Here is a 25316-nt window from a genome sequence, read left to right on the forward strand (position 1 = left end):
TAAGTCCTGAAGGATGACTAATCCAGTGGCTATTGATTTTACAGCCAGACTAAAAAGCTTGTCAGGTTATAAATATTCTAGGTAAGAGAATTAGAAAAGACCACACTGGGGAGCCAGACATCTCTTGATAGGAACCAAGGAGAAGCAAGATCATTGCAGATGTTTAGGGATCTTCAATTAGAGGAGAAGGAATAGAATTTGATGACATTCCCAAATTTCTCCCATCCTCTTTCTTTATCCTTTACTCGCCAGAAGCCCTAATCTTAGGAGTCATACCAAGAAATAAGCATGAGGACTTTTTAAATTGAGATCTTCAATTTCTTTGTAAAGAAATGTGTCCTATACTTGTGCCACTTATTGGATAATTTGGGGTTTCAAATGGACTCTCAAGAAGATCATTCTCTGCACCTTGAATCAAATAGGAGATTGATAGGACATTGATAATTAAACTTTTAGGGTGTGTTTGTAATGTGAAGGGGACCCATGATATCAGCCTCTGTAGATACCCATAGAACCTTTCTAGTTATGTAAGAAATTATAAGCAGAAATGTCAGGATTCCTGGGATAAGGACCATGCTTCGGTGTTGTGATTTATTTTAATGTCATATGATATACTTGAGTAAAAAACTCCAAACAACTCATGAGTTGGAGATTAGTCTAGAATAGTTGTTTGGCAAACTCTTTCTTTAGTATTTTGGATGCATGAAAAATTTTGGTATTTGCAGAGGCCGTAGGCTAAGAAAATATTTATTGGGTGCAGAATATCTTTGCATCTGCAAATGAAACCTGTCTAGTGTCTGAAGCTGGTGTTTTCCCCTGCAGGCTTTCTCATATGGTGTTAATGAGGAAGGAGTTAAATTGGAATAAGTGGAACTAAAGGAATGAGAATATACATTTACAAAGAGCTGTTGCACTTTTTGATTTGAGCTTCCAGTGCTAGAAAACTTGGCAGGCACTGGAAACTGCTACTGTAGGACTAAAAAGTTACATGAATACCAGAGGGAAAAAACGGATTTGCTCACTAGGAGGCTCTATTAAGTGAACATCTGTTAACTGTAAAAATCCCATGCACCAAATGGGAAAATATAATGAAATTCAGAGCTTTTGAGCAAATTAAAATCATAAAATACCAGTGGGCAAGAATCACTGTGTGTTTTACTATTCCGAAATTTACATGTAAACGTGGAGCAAGGCAAAACAAAAGCGGAAACACTTAAGATTATTTACTGTGGGTATGGAATAGAGCTATCCTTTTCTTTGTAAGAAAGCTGGCAGTTGGGGGAATATGAGCTCAGTGAGGAAGTCCATGTGAAAAGCTCCCTAGCTGATATCTGTTGACACAATAAAAGATTGTGACTCTGTAGTAGGAGGGCTCTCATCAGAACAAGGAAAGTCTGGGACGGGGCTCTGTCCTTTGCAGAGGTGGGGACTGTTACAGATTTGTGCCATTCAGAAGCTACTGAAGTCCTAAAGGGGGAAGGGGAAGGAGAAGGAAATGTGTGGTTTATCCATATGGTGTGTGCCCAGGAAAAACTGCCTCAGCAATGTGGTATGTGGAGGGAATCGTGTTTAAAAAGCTCATCTCATTTGGAGTACTGAATACAAAGGACAATGCTGGGGCAACCTTTAGATTGGGATTTTGTGCATGCTCACAGTTGTGGAAATTCCATTAGCTATTTCCTTGGTTGTTTTGAATTGTAAGCATCCTAGACTAGGCAACAAGAGAAAAACACAGGTTAACTAGAAAGAACAGATCTATGTGGAAGATAGGGTGAGGTCAGTTTAATTTCAATACTACATAAATCCCTGTGGCTACTTGGGCGTTTGTTATATTAATGGCTTTGAACGTTTTAGCAGTAGCATTGGAGTTATTTAATCTTGTGATTATCTTTGCTGATTTCCTGTGGGAGCAAAGGAGGGGTAGGGAGTTAACAAGGGGATGTAAAGCATAACAAAAGGGTCAAAGGTACATGGCACATGAGAAAAAAAATTGATTATTGTCAGGTGCATATAAATGGAATGGGCTTCTGGAAAGATGTGCTTTGCCCCACATTTTGCTGAGCACTAATTGGGGACCTAATTGTGTGGTGAGGTCTAGTTACTGTAGTTAAGAGGGAAGCTGTATATCAGAGGGCAGAGGGTAAAGCTTTTAAATAAGGCTTCTTTCCCAGATGCCTAAGCAAGAAATTGGAACAGAAATAGACTGTAGAGCTAAAAAGTCTTAAAGTGCCTCTTAAATCTTTGCTACAATTACCATAATATAGAATAATAGAGCCGATACTATTTTTAAAAGCTTTTGAAGGTTGCAAGTAGCAGCCATAAATTGTGGGTTGCAGAAAAATCTGTAAATGTAGTTTTTCAGAGGCTTTTTATTTTAATGAAAGCGAAAAGGTTTTAATAAAACCAGAGAGAACTAATAGGGGACATTGCGAGGTAATGGGAATGTCTCCTTAGCTCTCGAAGTGCAAAGGAGTCTAAATGATTGGCGAATGTGTGCTTATTTATTTATTTTTTTAAAAAAATCAGATTCTACTTCCTGGCTACAATTGGGAACATTTGGGTAAGTTTATTGTCAACCACATGGAGGTAGCCAAGCATGAGAGCAAGAAATAATCTGACAGTGGTTGAGTTGTAAATAGTTTGGATAAAATGAGGCAGCTCTTCTAGCTCCCTTTGTGAAGGAAAGGACAGCATGTCATTAGGATACCTTGCTGTAAAAAGAAACTCACTACCAATGACCTGATTGGCCTTGTTCCTATGTCTGCTGAGATTTGTTATGGGTGGAAGTTCTGAAAGAAAAACTTTGTGGTAATGCAATGCTTATAGATGCCTTCCCTCTCCTACCCATTTGCACAAATAGAAGAAGAGTAAATATCTTTTGGCAGCCATAATTAAATGCAAAGAAGACCATTCCCATTTGAGATGAGGGATTAATGTTTGATGTGTCCATAATAAATCAACAAAAAGTTAATTTCATAGTTAAGAGGAACAGAGTTATTAATGGCAGTTCGGTTTCTTAAGGAAGTTGGTAGATGGAGCCCCAAATGGTTTAAACTATAAACACTTATTAGTTCTACTCTCTCTGATGCAGACTGGGCAAAGAATTCAGAGTCAGAACAACGTATTGTGTGAAGAGATGTCTTTATTTCCTCTTTTCTTTCTTCTCTCTTTTCTTTTCCCAAAAATAGTGAAGAAAACGTCTTTGAAGGCAGGGACTGTTGCAGTGTAAGAGAGGAGACCGACACAAAGACAATGTAATGTGACAAGAGCAGTGATGGTTGTGATGTTGATGGTGGTGATAGTGGTGGTGGTGACGGTGGTGGTGGTGATGGTGGCGGTGATTGGTCATGGTGGTCATGCGTGAAAACGGTGGTTTCATGGTGGTAGTGGTGGTGGTGGCGGTGGTGGTGGTGATGGTGATGATGAGTGGTGGTAGTGGTGCGCTAGTATTTGTGATGATGTGTGAAAAAGTGACTTTTAAGGGGAACTTTGTTGTATGAGTTGGAGAGGGATGAAAGATAAGTAAGGAGAAGGGAATTGTGAGGAAGGAGGAAAAATAGAGGGCTAAGACATACGTGTGGTAGGGAAAGGATACATTAGGGTCAGACCATTAGGGTGCTAGACATGGTGCTTGATGCATAGGCCAACTGTTGGCTTTTAATCAGAAGCCTCTCAGTTCCATTTACTTTCTGCCTTTTTTCATTTTTATTGATGATGGCAAAATATATGTATGTCTATATCTTTTATTTATGCTTTTCTTTATTCATATATTTTTTTCAACCATATTTCCAGACAATGCCAATGCTGTCTTCTCCACAGAGCTTTCCCTTTTGTTCTCAGTAGGATATAAATACTCTCTATTCTTCCATGATGGACCCCGGGTACTATCCATGACTCTTTTCTCCTATGATCTTGTTATTGCAGTTATTTATGACTCTCTCTTTTCCTTTATGTGGTTCTAATCTCCTTGAGAGCAGTTAATCTAATTTATTTATTTTTATTTCTCCAACTATATCTATTGGTAGGGATTTACCAAATGGTGATATTATCTTTTATTTTATTTTTTTTTAAGATATCATTTCATTATCTTTCTGCTTGCATGGTTTCTGATGTAAAACTTTTAAAAATTTTACTTTTTTCTCTTCTGTACATATTCTCTCTTTCTCTCTCTTTTAAATTTGATTATTGCATGCATTGATATAGTTGTCTTTGTATATATCCTGTTTAAGTTTTGTTGATATTTTGGGTCTGTGGATGCAAGTTTTCATCAAATTTGGAAAACGTTTGGCCGTTATTTTTTCAAATGTGTTTTCTGTCTCTGCTGCTATATTTCTGCTTGATATTTTCCTATAGTTTACTGTGGTTCTGTTGTTTTAATTTCTCCCTGTGCTTTATTTTGATACATTTTATGGCTATGTTTTCAGGTCCCCGATCTTTTCTTCTGCAAAGTACAATCTGCTATTAAGCTCTTCCAGTGAAATTTTTATTTTAGATATTATTTTTTTTATGTGTTGAAGTTCCATTTGGATCTTATATCATCTATTTCTCTCCTCATTTTTGCAGTTTTCAGTTTCCTTTAAATAGTTGAACATAGTTATATTAGCTGACTTAATATATGTGTCTACTAGTTCCATCATCTGTGTCATTGTTGAGGGTTTTGTTTTACTTATTTATTTTTCGACTGATTTTTCTCTTGGTTTGGGGTAACATCATTGCCAGGGAATGATGAGTTATTTATTTTATTTTGTCTATGAGGAGGTAAGTTTCATGAGGACAGTGCTTATCTGCTTTGCTCACTCCTATATCCCCACCACTTGGAACAAGATTTAACTAAGGTTACCCACTCTGTCAGTGGCAGAGGTAGACCTGAAAATCTAGCCTGAGTTCCTTGGGTGGTTAAAAACTGAGATTAAAAATAGTGAATAAAGACTCACCATACTCACTCCTCATTCTGGTCTGAGAAAACTGGTCTTATTTCTTTGCCCTTTAATTTTGCCTTCTCTGTCTCTTCCCACACCTAGCATTATCTCTTCCATGAATCTACCGTCTATAGAAAGAACTCTAAATTTGGGCTTCTTTTGCTTTTGATCTGAAAAATACCTGAGTTGAGAAAGCAAACAACAGCCTTGTGCATCTTATTGAAACTGAGGGGTGGGGTGGGGAAATATAGAAAGACCGAATTGAGTAAACATTTATAGTAATTATTCACACACACACACACACACACACTCACACACTCACACACAGTTAGTTCTTTAGTATAGAGTGCTAGAAGTAGGATTACAGGGTCAGAAGATATATACTTTTAAATAGTCTTGTAGCATCTTGCCAAACTGCTAGCATATGGAGAATTTTTTAGTTGAACACTACCCAGATTTTCCAGCCAAGGGGTAAAACGGAGAACTCTACAGCACAGTGACTGTTCTCTTTAGTTCTCACCTTAAATCTATATTTATTCAATAGCAAGTTGTGCTCTGTCAGCATCTAAAAACCCTGTTTTCCCATTATCTAATCTAAAGTTGCACTTGTTTGTTGGTTTCCATTAGCATCCAGTCTTCACTGATCCTCCAGTAAATCAAGCAATTTGATGAGTATCATTCAGAGGACATGGTGTAAAAAGCAGAAAGAGGCATTCATTGTTCATTTATTAGACTAATGCATTTCAGTCATCTTAATAATTTCTAGTTTCTATTCCAAAGCAATATTGTGATATGAGTGCATTAAATTTACATGCAGAAGCACCTTGCTATTGACAAGAATACAATCCATTAAAGGCAGGAGAAAAAAGAAGTTGAAGACAAAAAGAATGAAAAGATGTTAGCATTCTGTTTTTTCTTGATTCTGAGATTATATTTAGGATAGGTTTTTATACAGGATAACATTTATTCGCCAGTCAAGAAGATGCTTTCTGTTTCCTCGATTTTAATAATTAAGTATTTAATTGTAAAAGTTTAAGTTGATATTGGCTATTAAAAGTTTCACTGAGTGCGGACAGTTTCTTTAGTATAATTAATGTATATTAAGGGTATAATGTAGAACTAGAACCTTAGATTGTTTTCAAATATTATTTTTAGCATACTGTCCACATGTTTATTCTCTTCCCCTTTTTGATTCTGTAATTGTTAATCTCACCCTGAGTCTCCTGAGCTTTAAACCTCCAAGTCATGTTCAACTTTTTAGTCTTTCCTCTAATTACTATGCATCATTTTTCTTCATTATATCTGTGTTAGTTTCCTACTGTTGCTATAACAAATTACCATGGACTTGGTGGCTTATTTTATAGTTCTGGAGGTCAGATAAAAATAAAAATGATGGCAGTGCTACATTCCTTCTTGTGGTTCTAAGGGAAAATATATTTTACTCTTTTTCCATCTGCTAGAGGCTGCCTGCATTCCTTGACTCTTGGCCCCTTCCATTTTCAAAACCAGCAATGTACGATCAAGTCTTTCTCATATTGCGTCACTATGCCACACTCTTATGCCTCCTTGTTCCACATTTAAGGACCCTTGTGGTTACATTGGGCCCACCAAGATATTCTGCTTTAATTGTTTTAAGGCTATCTGATTAGCAACCTTAATTCCATCTGCAATGCTAATTTTCTCTATCTATTTGATATAATATATTCACAGGTTCTGGGAATTAGGCTATGGGTACATTTGTGGGGAGGGCTATCATTCAATTACAGTACCTATTATATCCATCCTTCCTTTATGATAACAATGTGACACTCTTATTTCAGGCTCACTTATTAGCATTACTGTAATAGCCTTTGACTTTCTTTTCTGCCTTTAGTTTTTCATCTCTTCAAACATTCTAATCTATGATGACAGACTCATCTCCATAAAGTCTAGTGTAGAGTATCATATCTCTTCTCAAAAAGCTTCATTGGCAGACTTTTCAGTGAGGAAGCCCAGCAAGCTCTTTTGATTAGGCAACCCATCAATATAAATTTGTGTTCCCATTAATATATTTTCATTTAATTATAATTCAGTTATAATTTATGTTCATATGTGGTATACTAATATTTTATAAGCTTATATATATACATAAAATGAATTAAAAAATTTGTGCAAAAGATGAAATAAACAAGATGTAGATATTTAAAAATTTTTGTTTACAGTACAAAATTTCTATTTTTCAATACAAATTAATATTATCAATGATAAAAAGTGGTAAAATTAAACATCATTGTTTTATGAAAATCATAACACTTTGATTTAATATATTGAGTATCTTGGCTATATCCAGATTATTTAGATACCCATTATTAGATATTGCAACTAAAAAAGTTGCCTAATAATATAAATATGGGAGAATATATTGTTTACTGTACTATGATGATATTCATTTTTCATTCTGTTTTGGAAATTGTGTAAAAAAATGTATTTTTTTGGCCATAATTTGACATGTAAGTTTTTAACCTTTTTAACATTAATCAATTTTTATTGCAGATTAATTAATTTTGTAAATTAATTAATTGAGCATTTTCATATTATAACGAATGGCTTTAAACCACTTGTGACTCATTTAGATTTATATAGAAACTGGAAAATTCCATTTCCGAATTTTATTGTATATATTTGTTTAAATATGTGACATCTTACGTCCTTTTGATAACAAAAATTCTAAAAATGGGAAAATTCCCAAACATCGATATTCTAAGTATTCTCTTCATAGTTATTTTATCTCCCCAAAGAGTCACTTTCTTAGTTATTAAAATATTTACATTTACCTTGAAGGGACAGATAAGGCATATTTGATATTTTAAATCTATTGTTATCATAGTAAAGGCCTGCAAATTTGGAAATTATTTCTCTGAAAGAGAAATATATAATTCATCTTTAATTTGAAAACTCCTCAACTCCTTTAAATACTTTCCCTTGAGATAACCAACAAATATCTGAGTGATACATAATATGTTCCTGATGAGTCCTCATCTCATTATAAAGTATTATACATGTTCTACTAATTAAAATTACCTACATCGGTAACACCTTAGAGCAGCTATATAATCACTGTAAGTGAGGGCAAGATTGAAGGAAATAATCTCCCTTGTCAAAATTCCTTTTAATATTCATGTCCATCCAACATATGAGCCAAGTAAGGAAGCTGTGCCAATAATTGTATTAAACATTTTAGGTAAGAAATGTAAATAGATATTTTGTCATGTTCTTAGTACCCTCAATGAATTCTTTTGTGAACCCCAAATGAGGATCTCTCTGTACTAGAGAATAAAGCCTTACCTTCTTGTACAGAGTTCAAGGCCTTCGAAGATCTCACTTTCATTTTTGACTCATCTGCAATTTTGTAATCTGTACATTTATTTCCTCCTGTTATTCATTTTACATACACTATCATTCTTCCTTCTTTTCCAAATTTCACCTTATCTGGTTCTCAAAATCCACACATCCTTCAAGCCATAGGACCTGACTCATTGCAGTTACACAGCAAATGTTGGCTGAATGAAAGGCCTTCTATTCATTTCCTTTGGTGCACATTCCTTAATTACACATCCATTTATTTGTGACCTGTTTGTCTCTCTGAATAGACCAAGATCCACAAAGGCATGTAGAAACTGACAGTTTTACTTACTATCAAATACATATATGCACTTAGGTTAGTGACTGGCACAAAGAAGGTGCTCTGCAACAGTTTATCAAATGAATAAAGGTTAATCACCCTGAAGCATTCCCTGATTCCTCATTCTACCTGGCCATAATTAATATTTTCCTTTTCCGTTTTCTAAACCTGTACTTTGAATAGAATAGATGCTCAATAACTATTGAATTAGAATAAGCATCAATAAGTGGCCAGGCTTTTTCATTGTTGCTTTTTTTCTTTTTTCCAATAGTGAGATTTGACCCTGTGGTAAAGGCACAAATGGAAATTTGATTGCTAGTGTCGTATAGTTGAGATGGAAAGTTATCGGGAAGGGCACCTGATGCTGAACATCAAACCTTTAGTTGTTTACTTACCGAAGTCATGTCTGTATATGCTATTTCACAGCAATGTACAAATTGCTTATGACTGTACCCAGTAGAACAGTCCTCTATCTGAGCTTATTTGCAGCAGTTTAAAACCAAACACCAGAGCCCAATATCACAACTGTTTTCTTCCTTTTTGATCTTACCTCTTTAGGGGGACAGGGTAAGGGTTATATAATGTGCTGAAATCTGTCAATACTTTGTATTTCTCATTCATTAAAACTTTCAGATGCTGTTTTCCTAGCGGCTCCATTTACCAGGGAGGGTGAGGAGAAAAACACTAAACAGGTGTTCTTGACTTGAAAAACCGCAATTTCAAGCAACTCACAAGGGGAGAAGTTGGAAATTTTCAGATTCTGAGGTTGTCGCTAAGAGATAAATTTGGGTTACACATTTTTCTCTCATAAACAGACTTTCTTTAACATAAATTTCTGCAGTGCATGAGGCACCTGATTTCTCTGGAGGCAGACATGCTTCACAGAGCAATCATGTTGCAAAGAGATAGTGTATGTTTTCCCAGCTTTCTTCCAAATGTGCAAATATGAGCTGGAAGAGTAGTATGCAGAGCTGCTAATATGGAATTCTAGCTTCCCCTGGCAGGGAGAAAAATACTTACAGTAAATATTTGGCTTGATTGATGGAAAAGTATCTGAATTTTGAGTAATCTAAACTCAAGCTTAAATGTTTCTATAATACCATAAGAAGATTATTTGTCGAATAAACAATGAAGTGTATTAAGTATCTTATACAAAAGAACTGCCTAGTACAGTGTTCATTTTTGAAGCAGTACCTATCTGGAGCAAGGGGGAGGATAAAAGAGATATTTTCTATAGCAGTGGTTCTAAAAATGTGGTTCCTAGGCCAGCAGCATTAGCATTGCATACTACCTTGTTAGAAATGCATAACCGTGGGTTGTACCCCAGAACTACTGAATTAGAAAGTCTAGGAGTGAGGTCCAGCAATGTATGTTTTAGCAAGTGCTCCAGGCAATTCTGATATATGCCAGAGTTGAAGAATCATTCTTCTACTGGAATACAGCTCATTAATTCATTCGACAGATATTTATTTGCTATCTAATCAGTTCTACGCACTCTTTTTAGGCACGGATAAAACAGCAGTGTGAACCAATGGTGAAACTCTCGCTCTCTTTCAGCTTACGTTCTAGTGAGCGATCTGGGAAAGTCAAAAGAAACGAAGAATTCATTACTTTAAGCTCGCCATTTCGGGCCTGTAAGATGCCCTTTCCAGTTACCTGTGTAAAGTAGGCTTGGAGAAAGTTGCAGCGTAAGCTTTTGGGAACCTAACCAGACTTACTCCATCTCACAGTATTAGGTACTTTTCCTTTTGTGGCCAGCTCTCTTGGGACTGGTATGAAGGTTTCTGTCTAGATGCTCAGGATCCAAGACTTAACTAAATGGGCAGCTGTTCTGCATATACTGGTTTCCCTAAATTATTTATTACTTATCTTTCTGTGTTTGATATTCTAGTATGAGCATTGGAAATATACGGATTGGCATGATTCCTGATGTCTGGGCTCTTATTCTCTAAAGGATTGTCATGAACCAAATGGTATAAAGGACATACAACTGAGTAACAGTCAACAAATAGATGGCTTTTATTATTAAATAAGAATGAATAAACATTCTATTATGAAAAATTAAAGGAATAGCGGGTCCTGTGCATTTGATATTCGGTGGACTAGAATCAAAAGGAATTCACTAACTTTCTTCTAGCTAGTCATTTATTCAAATGCTGTTTTTCCCAACTTTGAAATTTTTCATAATAAAATATATAAATGAGCGAAAAGACAAGCACAATGACAAGCACACTCACATAATATTAATTAAGATTTGTCATCTATATCTCTTTCTCTCTCTCTGCACACACACACCCACCTCCCTTGATACATACACACTGTTTTTCCATTCCATTTGAAAGTATAAATTGTAGATATTTTAAAAATTCACCCATCAATAATTCAGAATCGATCTCTTAAGAGTAAGGACATTTGCCTAAATTACCACAATGTCATTATTATTCTAAGGAAATAATAACTCCGTAAATCATCAAATATCTAAATCATTCTCAAATATCTGCATTTTTCTAAAGAACACACTTTTTGTAATTTTTTTCCCATATGAGGATCCAATCAAAATTCATGCATATTATTTTGGTTTTGTGCTTCTTTGGTTTCTTTTAATCTAGAATTATTCCTTTACTTTTCTTCCTCCATAACATTGACTTTTTGAGGATTTCAAGCTAGTTATGATGTATAATCTCCCACATTTTTTTTTGATTGACTGATTCCTCTTGGTGTTATTTAATATATAACAGTGTCCCCTGAATTTCCTATGCACTGGAATTTAGATCTAGAGACTCAGTGGATTACATTCAATGCATGTTTGACTGCCTGTAATGTACCAGGCACAGTGTGGTAAGCAAAACAGAAAAAGCCTTGCTCTCATGAAGCTCAAATTCTATTTAGAGAAGCATGCATTAAAAAAATAAATATTATAAACATATAACAATAACTTCTCTTGGTTGTAACTGTTATTATGAAAATTAAGGATGATGATGTGACAGTGAGTTAGTGACAGCTGGTTACACATGGGATGGCCTAGCAGGACCTCATTATGGATATGATATTTGACTTGTGATCTGAATGGAAATGACAGAAAGTGGGGATGGGATGAAGACAATCAATTCACTAAACCCATTGACTAAAACAAAGACTTCTTGAAGGATGTTGAATTTCATGAGTTTCTTGAATGACGGATGGGAGAGCTTGAGAAGTACTTAAGCATTTTAAGAGAATAATCATGTGAGTCATTGGACAGGAGCTGGTGGGAACAGTCTTGATAAATCAGACAATAATTCCAGTGAATTATGGAGCCTTTTCTCTTTTGTTAGTAGCTGCACATATTTTTTATCTTGCTGGGTACAGTGATGCCAACACAATGGACGAAAAAGGGAAAGTCTAAAAACAAAACCATCAGGAAATACAATTCAAATTTGTCAAGTACTGTTGATTATCTTTGCCCTTACAAGTTCCCCAAATGCTGTACAGAACTTCACTGGGAGTCATGCGCCAGAAAAATCCAGTCTTACTCTGTAGGAAGTTGGGAAAGCGGAATTCTTCTTGGGTTCTTCAGCCATGGTTATCATCTTTCCTGCCCCTTCAAAATGTATGTCCTATTATTCAGGTTATTTTTGAGTTTCTAAAGTTCACTCTGGATGCATATATGAACATGACATTATTAAGCACATGCAAATAAGTGTCAGTAATGATTTTTGTAGCCAAGAGAGGGAGGAACTGAAGAAGATACTTTTTTGAAGAGTTTTCATTTGGCTCCTTGGCAGAAAAGCAGTATAAAACAGGATATTCAAGTGTGCTTGGATGCCCAAATAGTGTGATGAATAATTGAGTCAAGTGAACTATCCACCTGCATATACATATAGTGCACGTCTAGTAGAAGGTATCTGATCCACGGTTGATTTCTCAGCCAGCAGTTGACATAGCCCAGGACAGGTTTTGACACTTGTCAGAAAGAGCAAAGGAAATGCTATCTCTGGAAGTATATGCAGAGGAAGCAGACTGAGCTTTGGCTGTTGAGAATCTTCAGAGAGACACACTGGAGTAACTGACATTTCTCATATAACTGTTTCTCACATTAGGCCTCAGTCTGTCTGTCTGTGAAACTCCTCTGTGAAATGTGTTTATTGAAAATGCTTAATGTATTGTTGCGTCAGGAAAAACAATTGAAAAAGAAGATACTCACCTGTTATGTTGAATTTCTAGGGATTTGTAATAAATGCCTATGGTTCTGTGCGTGTCGGATTCCATTTTTGATTTATGTTTTTCACGGTATGTGTGTACGTGTATGCATATAGGTGCTTACTCTGGAGAAGAAAGAACAAAGAGGATGAATACATTATTCCATTATAATACAAATACATTTCAGGAAAACTAGTAGTTAATTTAAATACTTTTGAAAGGCCATGGTCTAGAGCAGTGCAGTCCAATAGAAATTTCTGAGGTCGAGGAGCTGTTCTAACCCTGCATTGTCCCTTGTGTTAGCCACTAGCCACGTGGAGCTATGGAGCACTTGAAATGAGGAACTGAAATTTTAACTTAAACAGTTTAAATAGCCATAAGTGATTAGTGGCTATCATTTTGGAAAGAACAGGTCTAAAGAGAAAAGTTGAGGAAGCACATTTATGAAAGGCCAAAATCTGTTTATGAAATCTGCCAATTAGATTATCTTCCTTTTGGATTCTTATTATCAGTATATTTGCTTGTGTTTAAAATGTGCACCCATCTGTCCCTTCCTGGCCCTGGTCTGTCTGTCTGGTCTGTTTCTCTCTCGCCTCTTATACACACACACACACACACACACACACACACACACACACACACACACTTTCCCATTTTATTATTTTATTCTACTTGTTACTAAGCACTATATATATATATATATATATATATATATATATATATATATATATATATATATGTTTACACTTCTTGAGACAGTGCTATATACACATTATGTTGGGTGAAATTCTTCACTGTTTGTTCTCCTTCAAAATTGGGAATCTGATGTTCACCCCTAAAATAAATTCTCAGAGGTAACTGCTGTCCTCCACGGTGGTCAGATCTTTCTCTTTAACTTTCTGGAAGTATTTGCACTGTTATCAACCCCTACCTTCAGACCGCTCTTTAGCCCTGTAAGTGCTGCAACATCCTGAGTGTCCTTCTTCCTTTGGTCTTTTCTTTTCTTTCCAGTTTCTTTAAATATTATGAATATTTGCTACAGCTCAGATCTGTCTTCCGGATTCAGCCAAAAGCTGTGATTTATGTTTTTTTGTAGGAAAATATTTCTAATTGTGATTTCTCCAATGGTTTGTTGTGAAATTTCACAATTTCTCCTTAAACTATGTTGTTTGATATGAAAAAAATTCTAAGTTTAATAGTAAAAGATAACTCATAATTTTCTTATCAAAATTAATCTCCCATCCTATGTTGGAAAGGCACTGCTGTATTTCCTGTTATCCAAACTGGAAGGCTTGATCATCTCTGATTTTTACATGTCTTTATGATTCCGGTCATCTCAGTCCACACGTGCTGGAAGTTCTTTTTTTATAAAATATGGACACTTCATGAATTTGCATGTCATTCTTTCCTAAGGGTCATGCTAGTCTTCTCCGTTTCATTCCAGTTTTAGTATCTCCTCTCGAAGTGAGCATAGTTTGTTCTCTATAATGGAGATTAGTTATAACTTGTTACTTTCTCCATCGTCCATACTCTGGCTTAGGTCTTCTTTAACCAAATTGGTGTTATTATCTTCATTCACAACTGGGGTTGCATTAGCCACTTCAGTTCTATTTCATCTGACCATGCATCTTACCCTCCAAGAATGTTGGCCACTCTTTCTTTTTTCAACTATGTGCTTTTGCTTAACATCAGTAGCTTGACCAAAAGTTGAATTGCCTTATTTGCGTATTCAAATCCTACACGCCTAAATCCTTTAAAGTTTGTCATATTATTCAGACCTTATTCATCAGCTATTTACTGGGTGCATGCTATGTGCAGGCATTTAGCTGGACATCTATGTCTTTAGCGCTCAGCTCCTAATAAGACAAGGTTTCTGCTCTTAAGGAGCTTACATTGTAATGAGGAATCTGACAAGTAAATAGGCAATTATGGCACGATGTGATAAATTTCTATCTCATCGTCATATGGAAAGCATCCCAAACCACTGTGGCTCCTCTGAGCTCACAGAGATTACTCATTGGCCACTTAATTACATTACTATTTTTTTAATCTGTTCTATCGATTTTAGCACTATGTATTCATCTTATTTCCTCTATTAGATTATAAACTCCTTGAAGATAGAGAATAGATACATTTTTTACTGCTGAATATAACCTTTAGCTTCTAGCCCACAATCACAATATTTCATATAAAAAGTGTACATAAAATACTTGGCAATTTATGAGAGAGTTATATTTTACTTTTGGAACTCTTTCCTGTGCACTGCATAATCAATTCTCTGTCCACATAAAATACAGAAATGTGGTGAGAAAAGATGAAATTTGTTTGTATTCAGTTTACATTGAATGGTAATTTTAAACATGTAAATTAATTTTCTGTGCTAGTTAAAGTATTGCAAAATGTTAGGTGTTTATATCTCAGATTTCCCCTGATACAAAATAATCAATAAATGTTAAAAGTAAGAAACATAAATTAGAATTACATTTTCAAACTTCTATTAAATCTATGAAATACATGTGAATAATCAGAAGCCAAGAGTAAAACAATTGTCAGACTGTAAAACCAGATTTGGATTTTTTTTTTTTTAAATGAGTCTTTTATTAATATAATAGGACTTATGAAGCCCTAATTAGATGAAGGAGATGTTTCTGCTAGAGTAATCTTTAAAAGTAAATATAAATAAACTATAACTTTTCAACACTCTCATCAATTAAAAAAATTATTATTGCATTTTTTAATTTAGCCCCAGCATATTCCCAGATGTTGATTATAATACTTCCTGTTAAATTAGCTTACCATAGGAACTTTTTTCTCTTTGCTTTTGGTTTAACTTATAAAAATTATATTATCTCATTGTGATTTTAATTTGTATTTCACTTGTGATTAGTGATATTGAGCATCTTTTCATATGTCTGTTGTCCATCTGTATGTCCTCTTGGGGGAAATGTCTATTCGGGTGTAATTGTTTTTGTGTTTTTTTTTTTAATTTCAAATTCTTATTGTTGATAGAATATTGAAATTGTTTTTTACATATTGGTCTTTTATCCTATACCTTCATAAATTCATTTATTAGTTATAATACCTCTTTGTAGATTCCACTGGATTTTCTATATAGGTAGTCATGTTGGCTATAAGCAGTTCTACTTGTTCTTGTATTTTCTAATCTTGATGCTTTTCTTTCTTTTTCTTTCCTCATTGCACTGCCTAGAACTTCAAGTACAATGTTGAATAGAAATAGTGAGAGTCGACATCATGTCTCATTCCTCGTCTGAAAAGGAGAGTATTTGGTTTTTTACATTAAGAATAATGTTAGCTGCAAATTATTTGAAGTCGTTTTTTAATCTGTGAAGGTAGTTCCCTTTATTTCTAGTTCTAAGAGTTTTTATTAGGAATGGATGTTGGATTTCATCAAATGATTTTTCTGCATCTATTGATAAGACCGTGTCATTTTTTTCTTCCTCATACTGTTAATATGGTAGAGAACATTGATTTGTGAACATTGAAACAGTATTGCATTTGATCATGTATATTGTTCTTTTTATATATTGTAAGATTTGATATGGTAATATTGTGTCGAGGATTTTTGCATTTATGATCATGAGATACTGGTCTGTAACTTCCTTTTCTTGTAATGTCTGCCAGATTTTGGTATCAGGGGCATATTGGCCTCATAATGTTGGGAAGTATTATTTCCTGTTTAATTTTAGAGTGATTTTATGTAGAATTTGTTATTTGTTTCTCAATTCCTTGGTGCAATTCACCAGAGAGGCCGTCTGTGACTTGTGATTACTTTCTGGGTAGATTTTTAATTATAGATGAAATGTCTTTAATAGATCTAGGGTTATTTAAGTCATCAGCTTCTTCTTAAGTGAGCTTTGTTAATTTGTGTCTTTCAAAGAACTTGCCTATTTGACCTAAGTTTTCACATTTATTGCCATAAAGTTGTTCATAATGTTCCTTTATTTCTCTTTAACAACTTAATTGAGATACAATTCACATACCATAAGATTCACCCATGTAAAAGTCACTATTAAATAATTTTTTTGTAACTTTCCTTAATAATTTTTTAATATCCATAGTCTATAGTAATATCCCCCTCTCAATTCCAATACTGTCAATTCGTGCCTTCTTTCTTTTTTACCTCATCTCCCTGGTTAGATGTTCATCATGTTATTTATCTCCAAAAGACAGGTTTTAATTTCATTGAGTTTTCTATTTTCCTATTTTTTGTTTTTGTTTTTAAAACATCTGCACTAATTTTTGTTATTTTATTTATTCTTCTTAGGGTTTATTTGCTCTTTTTAAATTATATTTTAGGTGAAATCTGAGCTCTTTGATTTGATACCTTTTTTCTTTAGTTCTTTCAATTTTCCCAAAATACTGCTTTAGTAGTAGCCTGTAAATTTTGATAGGCTGTGTTTTCATTTTCATTCATTTCAAAATACTTTCAAATTTCAAATTTGATTTTTTTTGACTTTTTTGGATATTTAAAAGTATATTATTTAGATTCCAAATAATTGAGGGTGTTTCAAAGATATTTCTCATTGATTTCTAGTTAATACTGTTATGGTCATGGAACATATTTTTTATGACTTGAATAATTTTAAGTTTATAATGTTTTCTCGTGCAGAATGTGGCATATAGGTAAATATTTTACATGCACTTGAAAAGAATGTATATTCTTCTGTAGTTGGGTAGAATGTTCTGTAAATGTCAATTAGGTCAAGTTGATTGTAGTGTTGGTTTTTTTTGTTTGTTTTCTATATCCTGAATTCCTATGTATTTATTTGATTAATTATTTAAAGAGAGTATTGAAACCAACTACAATTGTGGATTTTTCTTTTTTTTTCTTTTTTAAATTTATTGGAGTAACAATGGTTAATACAATTATGTAATTTTAGATGTACATTATCATTTGACATCTGTATATTCTACTGTATGTGGATTTTTCTATTTCTCCTTGAAACTTAGTTATTTTTTTTTAAATGTGTTGTGAAGTTCTCAAGTGCAAAATTATTTAGCACATCAGGTGTTACTTATGAGTTCACCTTTTTATCTTTTATCCCAGGTATTATTCTTTTCCCTGGCCTCAATTTTGTCCAGTATTGCAATCACTCCAGCTTTTTTTTTTTTTATCAGTTTTGCCATGGTATATCTCTCTTTGTCATTTCTTTTAATCTGTTAATATCTTTATATTTGAAGTGCATTTCCTATAGGAAGAATGTAATTGTGTTTTGCTTTTGTATCCAATATAACAAAATTTGCCTTTTAATTGGAGTATTTAGAACATTGCATTTTATGTGAGTGTTGATAAAGTTTAAATCTACCATATTGCTATTGCCCTACCTGTTTTTTATTCCCTTTTCCCTTTTTATTTTCTGCCTTCTTTTGTAATAATTGGGTAGCATTTATGATTTTCTCTCGTCTCCTTTGCTGATTTATCAGCTATGATTTTTTGCTTTATTATTTTAATGATTACTTTAAGATTTATCGTATCTATATTTAACTCATCACAGTATGCCTTCAAGTAATATTATACCACTTCATATATAATATAGGAACTTTACAATAGTAAACTTCCATTTTTGACTTCTAGTCATTATATTTTGTCATGTTTTTTACTTATAAGTATGTTATAAACCCCTAACTACATAGCTAATTATTATTGTTGTTTAGGCAGTCAATTATCATTAACATAGATTTAAAAGTAAGAAATTGCATGTTTTATCTATATAGCTACCATTTCTGGTATTTTTCGTTCATTTGTATAGATTCATATTTCTATCATAGATTTACCAATATTTCTCCCTGAAGGATTTCCTTTAACATTTCTTGTAGTATGGATTTGCTGGTGATGGATTCTTTCAACTATTGTATGTCTGAAAAAGTTTTTAATTTACTTTTTTTTTTATTAGATAGACTTTATTTTTCAGATCTGTTTTAAGTTCACAGCAAAATTGAGAGGAAGGCACAGAAATTTCCTATATACACCCTGCCCCAACACATTTATTACTTTCCCCTGCCCGCCCTTATTAACATTTCCTACTAGAGTAGTACATGTGTTACAACTGAAGAACCTATATTGACACATCATTATCACTCAGAGTCCATAGTTTACATTAGGGTTCACTCTTGGTTTTGTAGGTTCTATGGGTTTAGACAAATTTGTAAGGACATGTGTCCATCACTGCAGTGTCATACAGAGGAGTTTTACTGCTCTAAAAATAATCTGTGTGTCCTGCCTATTCATCCTCCCTTCTCCATCACTTGACTTTTTTGCTGTCTCGATAGTTTTGCCTTTTCCAGAATGTAGATAGTTAGAATTATACAGTATGTATCCTTTTCAGACTGGCTTCTTTCACTTAATAATATGCACTTAAGGTCTTTTGTGTCTTTCCATTGCTTAATAGCCCATTTCTTTTTATAACTGAATAATATTTTATTCATTTTTATTTTTCCATTTACCTACTAAAGGACATTAGTTGCTTCCAATGTTTCAGTAAAGCCACTATCAACATCCATGTGCAGTATTTTTTTGTGTGGGTATGTTTTCAACATCATTGAGTATGGTTGTTCTTCATATTCAGAGACCATTATCTTCATATTACAGGAGCTGCATGCACTTGCACCATTCAGCCACCCTTTTCAGTCCTAGCCTGAGACCTTGCTGCTGGGGCCTGCTCTCCTGATTATTCTACTATCTCTTATCCAATGTTGATATGTGTTAAATACTGTTTAATACCATTTTAGCATTGATTCCTCTTTGAATTATGAACTGAAAGTTTCACACTGTAAGGTATACAATTTTTCTAAAAGCATTTAACTTTTTAATGACAATTACTAAGGTTTTTTTTTTTTTTTTAATTCTTTAATTTGACCCTTGGGAAATTTTAAAGTGTATCAGTACACTAGAAGTGAGGAATAAGTTTGGTTAAGTATGTTTTTTCTTTTTGTTTCTTTAAGAAATGTTACTATGACTATGCATTTATAATTTAGATGTTTTAAAATCTCTTAAAATGTATTCGATTATATTTGCCAAATTTGCCAGTATTTTCCTAATAAGGATCTCTTGTTCTAAAAAACTAAATGCTTTGAGTATCAAACTTCGAGTTGGATCAAATTCATTTTTATTGAATTGGATTTCTTAAACATGAGGAATTTTAAGGCTGTGTTATATGAACTTAGTTATTACATGTAGTGTGGTTATCATGTAGGCTAATTTTACTGCCCATTCTAAATATATGAGGAATTACATGATAACAGGGGTCAGGAAGTTTTGGGAGTATTTTCAGTTCACCAGTACCGGAGAAATCCTTAAGGCTGACCTGATGGCAGAATGTTTATTTGTATGGAATGATTGTCAAAAATTCAGTCTTTAATTAAACTGTAGTGAGGCCATATGGAGTTGATAATCATCTTACTTTCCATCGTTATAAGTCTGGTTGTCTGAAAAGTACTATGCAAAATCCAAAATTTCTCCATGAGTTATCTCTGATGCTTGAGACTGATTACTAGTAAATTTTATTATTCTCACTCCCACTTTGCTGTATTCATGAACAGTGCATGCATAGTATTTATGTAGATTTTTAATAAATAATTTAAAACCTCTATGACCATACCAGAATCTGTTTTCTAAATTTATAATTGATATGTTAGGGCAATCCAACTAACTTTATAGACTTTTGTTAATGATAAGAGGATTATTTGGGTGAGTTCAGCATTGAGTTAGAATGGGGGAATAGAAAAGAAGTAGAAACATGACATACTTTAGAAATTACTGGCAATGGCACCCTTCTCTTTCCCAATACCAGTAGTTAATGTATAGGGCACATGGCTTGACATATCTTGAAATATAATTAACTTCTACAGGGCCTAAATATCAAGGGCTTGGTGACAATAGTGTATTTTGCCGTCAGCAAGATAAGTATCTCAGCCTTCCAGATCTCATAGAATTCCTATAGCCTTTGCAGAGAGCTGACTCTATTGACATTTGGTCACTCGGCAGTTATAGTCTTCACGTGAGAAGTTGCTGTCCAAGGTGATTGGTATTTCTTTGCATGCATTCTAAGTACCATGCATTCAGAGTCCTTGTCAAATTCTCCAGACTCCTGACATATGACCATTGGTCAGTAGTTTCAAGTTAGCATTTTCAATGTTATCTCCAAACTTTAAACTTGTCTATAGGGCTCCTAGAGCTAGAAAGGTAGACTAGGGGTAGGGGAGGTTGTGGGGGGAAGCTTACTATATCCTATTGCTAAATCTGAAGGTCAAGACTGGTTTAAAAATTATTTTTCTAAGGAGGAACATTGCTCAGAAATCTGATTCTATGAACTTTGGGCACAAAAAAGTGGACAAAAGAGAGGCCTTGTTAAATTTGTACAAGGGCACATTTCTGTCCTTTTTCCTATAAACATTTAGAGCGACTAATTGGGATTTTCTCGACATCTCACAAAGACAAAAAACTAAAGGAGAGCTGATTATTTATAATCTTGAAACATAATCATCTCATGGCATGAAAATTTCCTTGGGCAATTTTTTGACAGCAGTGAGATGAATGGTTCAATGATATATCTAATTGTCATTTACAATTATGCCTTTATATGCTGTCAAGAAAATGATCTCATGTACTGGGGAATTACAATAGATGTGTTCATGTAGGTGAAAGACAGTTAACTAGATGCAGGATTAGATTTATTTAATATTGTCTTAGGAGTAAAAAACAGAGTCAGTGAATAAAACTTATAGAAATTCAAAGAAGAATTTACTAGAAAAATGGAGTTACTTTTAAAAATGATATTAGATCTCTCTCTATGTAGTAAACTCCCTGTTGCCGAATTTTCCTGAATTAGTCTTAAGTCAGGTAGCCTCTGATATCATTGCCATTTATTGAATATTTTCTGTGTTCTGCATTGTAGTAACAAACTCAGAGGCTTCCCAGGACAGATAGACCCAGTTTAAGGCAGTGCAGAAGTTGTGCTTATGGAAAATTGGTTAAATTTGCCTTCTCTGTTTAAAGTCATTTAAATTCAAATAAAAAATAAAGTCCATTGTGCTGGCCAAACAAAACTTATCATCAGGCTAACCACTGGATCTACCTTGATAGGCATATTCATACATAGGATTGCTATGTTTTCATTAAAATCAACAGTATATTATTCTGATTTTATAAACCCAGAGTCCAAGATGAAGAGAATTTGGATAATTTAAAGTCAAATAGCTATTCAGTGAAAGAACTAGGATCAAACTTCAAGCACATTATATTATGAGTAATTTATTTTATCTTTCTGCTAACATAGACATTAAGAAGTTAAATCACTTGGATCTAACATTCCTGTTAGTTTTTGAAAAAAGCCCAAACTGGTACATTGACCACTTTATTCCAAGTCAATTTGAATTCTTTCATTGACATTTATTGATGCCATTGCCATTTTGTAGATTAACAATGGGTCCTTGGGAAGGGTTACCTGTTTATAATTTCAGGTTTGGTGCCATAAAGAAATGAGAGAGGGAAACACAGACAGCCAAACCTTTATTTAAACAAATTAGTTGACCACAAATATGATATGGTGAATATAGTGGGTGACATAGTATCCTCCCAAAATTCATGTCCACTCAGAACCTTAGAATGTAACCTTATTCGGTGTAGGATCTTTGCAGCTATAATTAATTAAAGGTACAGAAATGCAGATATATTTAGTTAAAGCCTAGAAATGAAATCATCCTGGAATTAGGGTGTACTCATATGCAATGACTGTTGCCTTTATAAGAGTAGAGGATACACAGGCCCTGCGGAGGCAGAGACATAGAGAAGTAGGCCACGTAGAGACAGAGGCAGATAGATACTAGGGTTAAATGAGCTACAAGCCAAGAAGTGCTGAGGATTGCTGGCGGCCACCAGCAGCTAGGATAGAGACATGGGACAGGTTGTTCCCAAGAGCCTCCAGAAGGAACCAACCCTGCTGACACTTTGATTCAGACTTCAAACCTCCCTGACTATGAAAGAATACATTTCTTTTGTTTTAAACCACACAGTTTATGGTACTGGTTATAGCAGCCTCATGAAACTAATATGGTGAGATACTCCAGAACATCTCTCAATCCCTCAATTTTCCCTCCTACCCACTCATATACTTATATGCTGTACAGCTCTATGTCCCTAAAAATATTACCACTCGAATTCTATTGAAGTGTGTATGTATGTGTTTGTGTATATATATATATATACACACACTTATTTTTTTAATGCCTATAACACCTGTTATTCCAAGGTGGTCTCCCATCCAAGTACTAACCAGCCCGACCCTGCTTAGTTTCCGAGATCAGACGAGATCAGGCATGTTCAGGATAGCATGGCCATAGACTAAAATATATTCTTAATATAGTCCTATCAAAATGAAAATATGTTACCTGGGAAAAATAACACTTCAAGCATTAACATAATAGAGTTCTTTAAAAATATGATGATGATTGTTTCTAATATTTTACTATAGAAATTCTTATGCTGGTTCAAAAAGTATTTTAACTGGATTTAAATTAGGATATTTGAAGGTAAAAGTTAAATACTTCTGGCTATTAGTTTCTGAGAGTTGCAATTATTATAAATCATGAATATATCTTTAAGACATATTTTATATCATATTAATGTATGAGAACTCATGGCGATATAGGATACTTGATTATAGTTTGCAGCCCAAAGAAAGTATTTTTAAAGCAGTAGATTTAAATTTGGTATTGAATGTGTTCTCTATTTTTCAAATACAGTTAGGACTCCAAATTCATGTATGAGCTGAAAATCTGAGAAGATAATTAAGCCTATATCTCTTACCACTTAAGGTTACTTAGAAGGGTAAATATTTTAATGGGTACATTTCTATCTATTTTTTTTAAGGTGGTGGTGTGCAGGCTTTATTAAGTATAAAGAAATAAACCCACTCTAAATTTATGACAAGTCTTTTTATTCATAATAGAATAAAGCATAATTTTTACTTCCTCTGCATAAAATACCCATACGCCTCCCATATAAATTTGAATTATTTTTCTCATTTTCTTAGGGATGAATTCTTAAGAAGAATTTTAGCAAAACTTCTAAAGTGATACTGAGATAGGAGAGGCAGGCATGAATAATGTATTTAGGCGTCATTTCTTTTTCTTTTTCTTTTTTTTTTTTTAAGCCTAAGACTTCTGTAAGCTTTTTTGTCCTGTCACTACAGTGCTTTGAAATTTCTGGTACTCCCTTGTCCCACCCTCACTGGCTTCTGTAAATGCTCTTTTTATATCGCTCTAGATCAGGGTTTCTAAACTTTGCACTATTGCCATTTTGCACCAGGTAATTCTTTGTTTGGGGGTGGTGTCTTGTACATTTTAGATGTTTAACAGCAATTTCTGGTTTTACCCACTAGATGCCAGTAGCATTCCCTAGTAGTGACAACCACAAACATCTCCAGACCTTGCCAAACATTCCCTGGGGAGCAAAATCACCCCTGGTTGAGAAGCACTGAAGTTAACATGCATTTTCTCTTTGAAGTTAAATCTATCAAAGGACTTCCTGAGGATCCGGGAATGGTTGGTTGCATCTTTTGATTTCCCCTGTATCATTGACATTACAGACTACTGAAATTTTAGAATTCATCCAAAGCTTCATTATACAAATTCAAAATCTAAGATTCAAAAAACTACTTCTTACCTCTCCTGGCTACAGAATGGTCAAAAATGGCCTAGACCTTCTCACTCTTTACATGTTATGATGCTGTTTACCTTCCAGTGATTTAGAAGTCACTAATGATACTATGCATTTTAATTTTTTCTTACTCTTGTGTCTAGAAATCTCTCCATCTTTATCCACATTTTCTCAGTAACTTCTTCATTGTCTGGATTTCTAATCCCTCCACTTTGCTCTGTGGGCATTTATAGTTTAGTGTAGTAGGTGCATTAGGTTTCTTTTTTCTCCTTAATCATTTTATTCATTCTTTCATTTAGTGAAGTATTTATTGAGTGTTTTCTAGAGTCAGGCCTTGTGCAAGATTCTGGGCATCTAATAATAAATGAGACTGCTCGTAACTATTGAACAAAAGATAACATTTGACACAAACAAACTTAACATATCTTTGTAGAGCGCTAATCAAACTTCTCTTGGCTTCCTCTTATACATCTCATTAGGTGAAATCTTATGTAGCCATTAGCAGGTCTGGAATTTCTTCCCTTTTAGGTTTCCTAGTTTCATTTGCCAAACATGTTAAATACTAATATTTACTGTGTGACTTGTGGGGACCTACGTTCCTAACCCGTGGACATCCAAGTACTGTCTTCACTACTTCAGAGGGCTCACACATTGTTCTCATTGTGTCATTCCCTTACTTAACTGAGTATTTGCTGGTTCACTATTGGACAACCACGATATAATTTTCAATTAGTCACCTGAGCCACTTTACTGGGTAGAACAGTGCTATATGATAGAAATAGTATGTGAACTGCATATATAACTTTAAATTTTCCAGTAGCCACCTAAAAAAGATAAGAAACAGTTGAAATTAATTTTAATAATATAGTTAATAATATAT

General features: G+C 34.1%; 1 non-coding gene and 1 pseudogene across 1 annotated transcript; both read right to left on the bottom strand.

The window, feature by feature from the left end:
* Window positions 1-14126: 14126 nt before the first annotated feature.
* Window positions 14127-14229, bottom strand: LOC120617035 (U6 spliceosomal RNA). The gene has a single exon (XR_005656755.1). It is a non-coding gene; the product is annotated as a U6 spliceosomal RNA (small nuclear RNA).
* An 8773-nt stretch (window positions 14230-23002) lies between these two features.
* LOC120617255 (uncharacterized) lies at window positions 23003-23120 on the bottom strand (annotated as a pseudogene).
* Window positions 23121-25316: the final 2196 nt, after the last annotated feature.

Source organism: Pteropus medius, unplaced genomic scaffold (genome assembly GCF_902729225.1).
Source record: "Pteropus medius unplaced genomic scaffold, Ma_sr-lr_union100, whole genome shotgun sequence".
In the NCBI taxonomy this organism is placed as follows: domain Eukaryota; kingdom Metazoa; phylum Chordata; class Mammalia; order Chiroptera; family Pteropodidae; genus Pteropus; species Pteropus medius.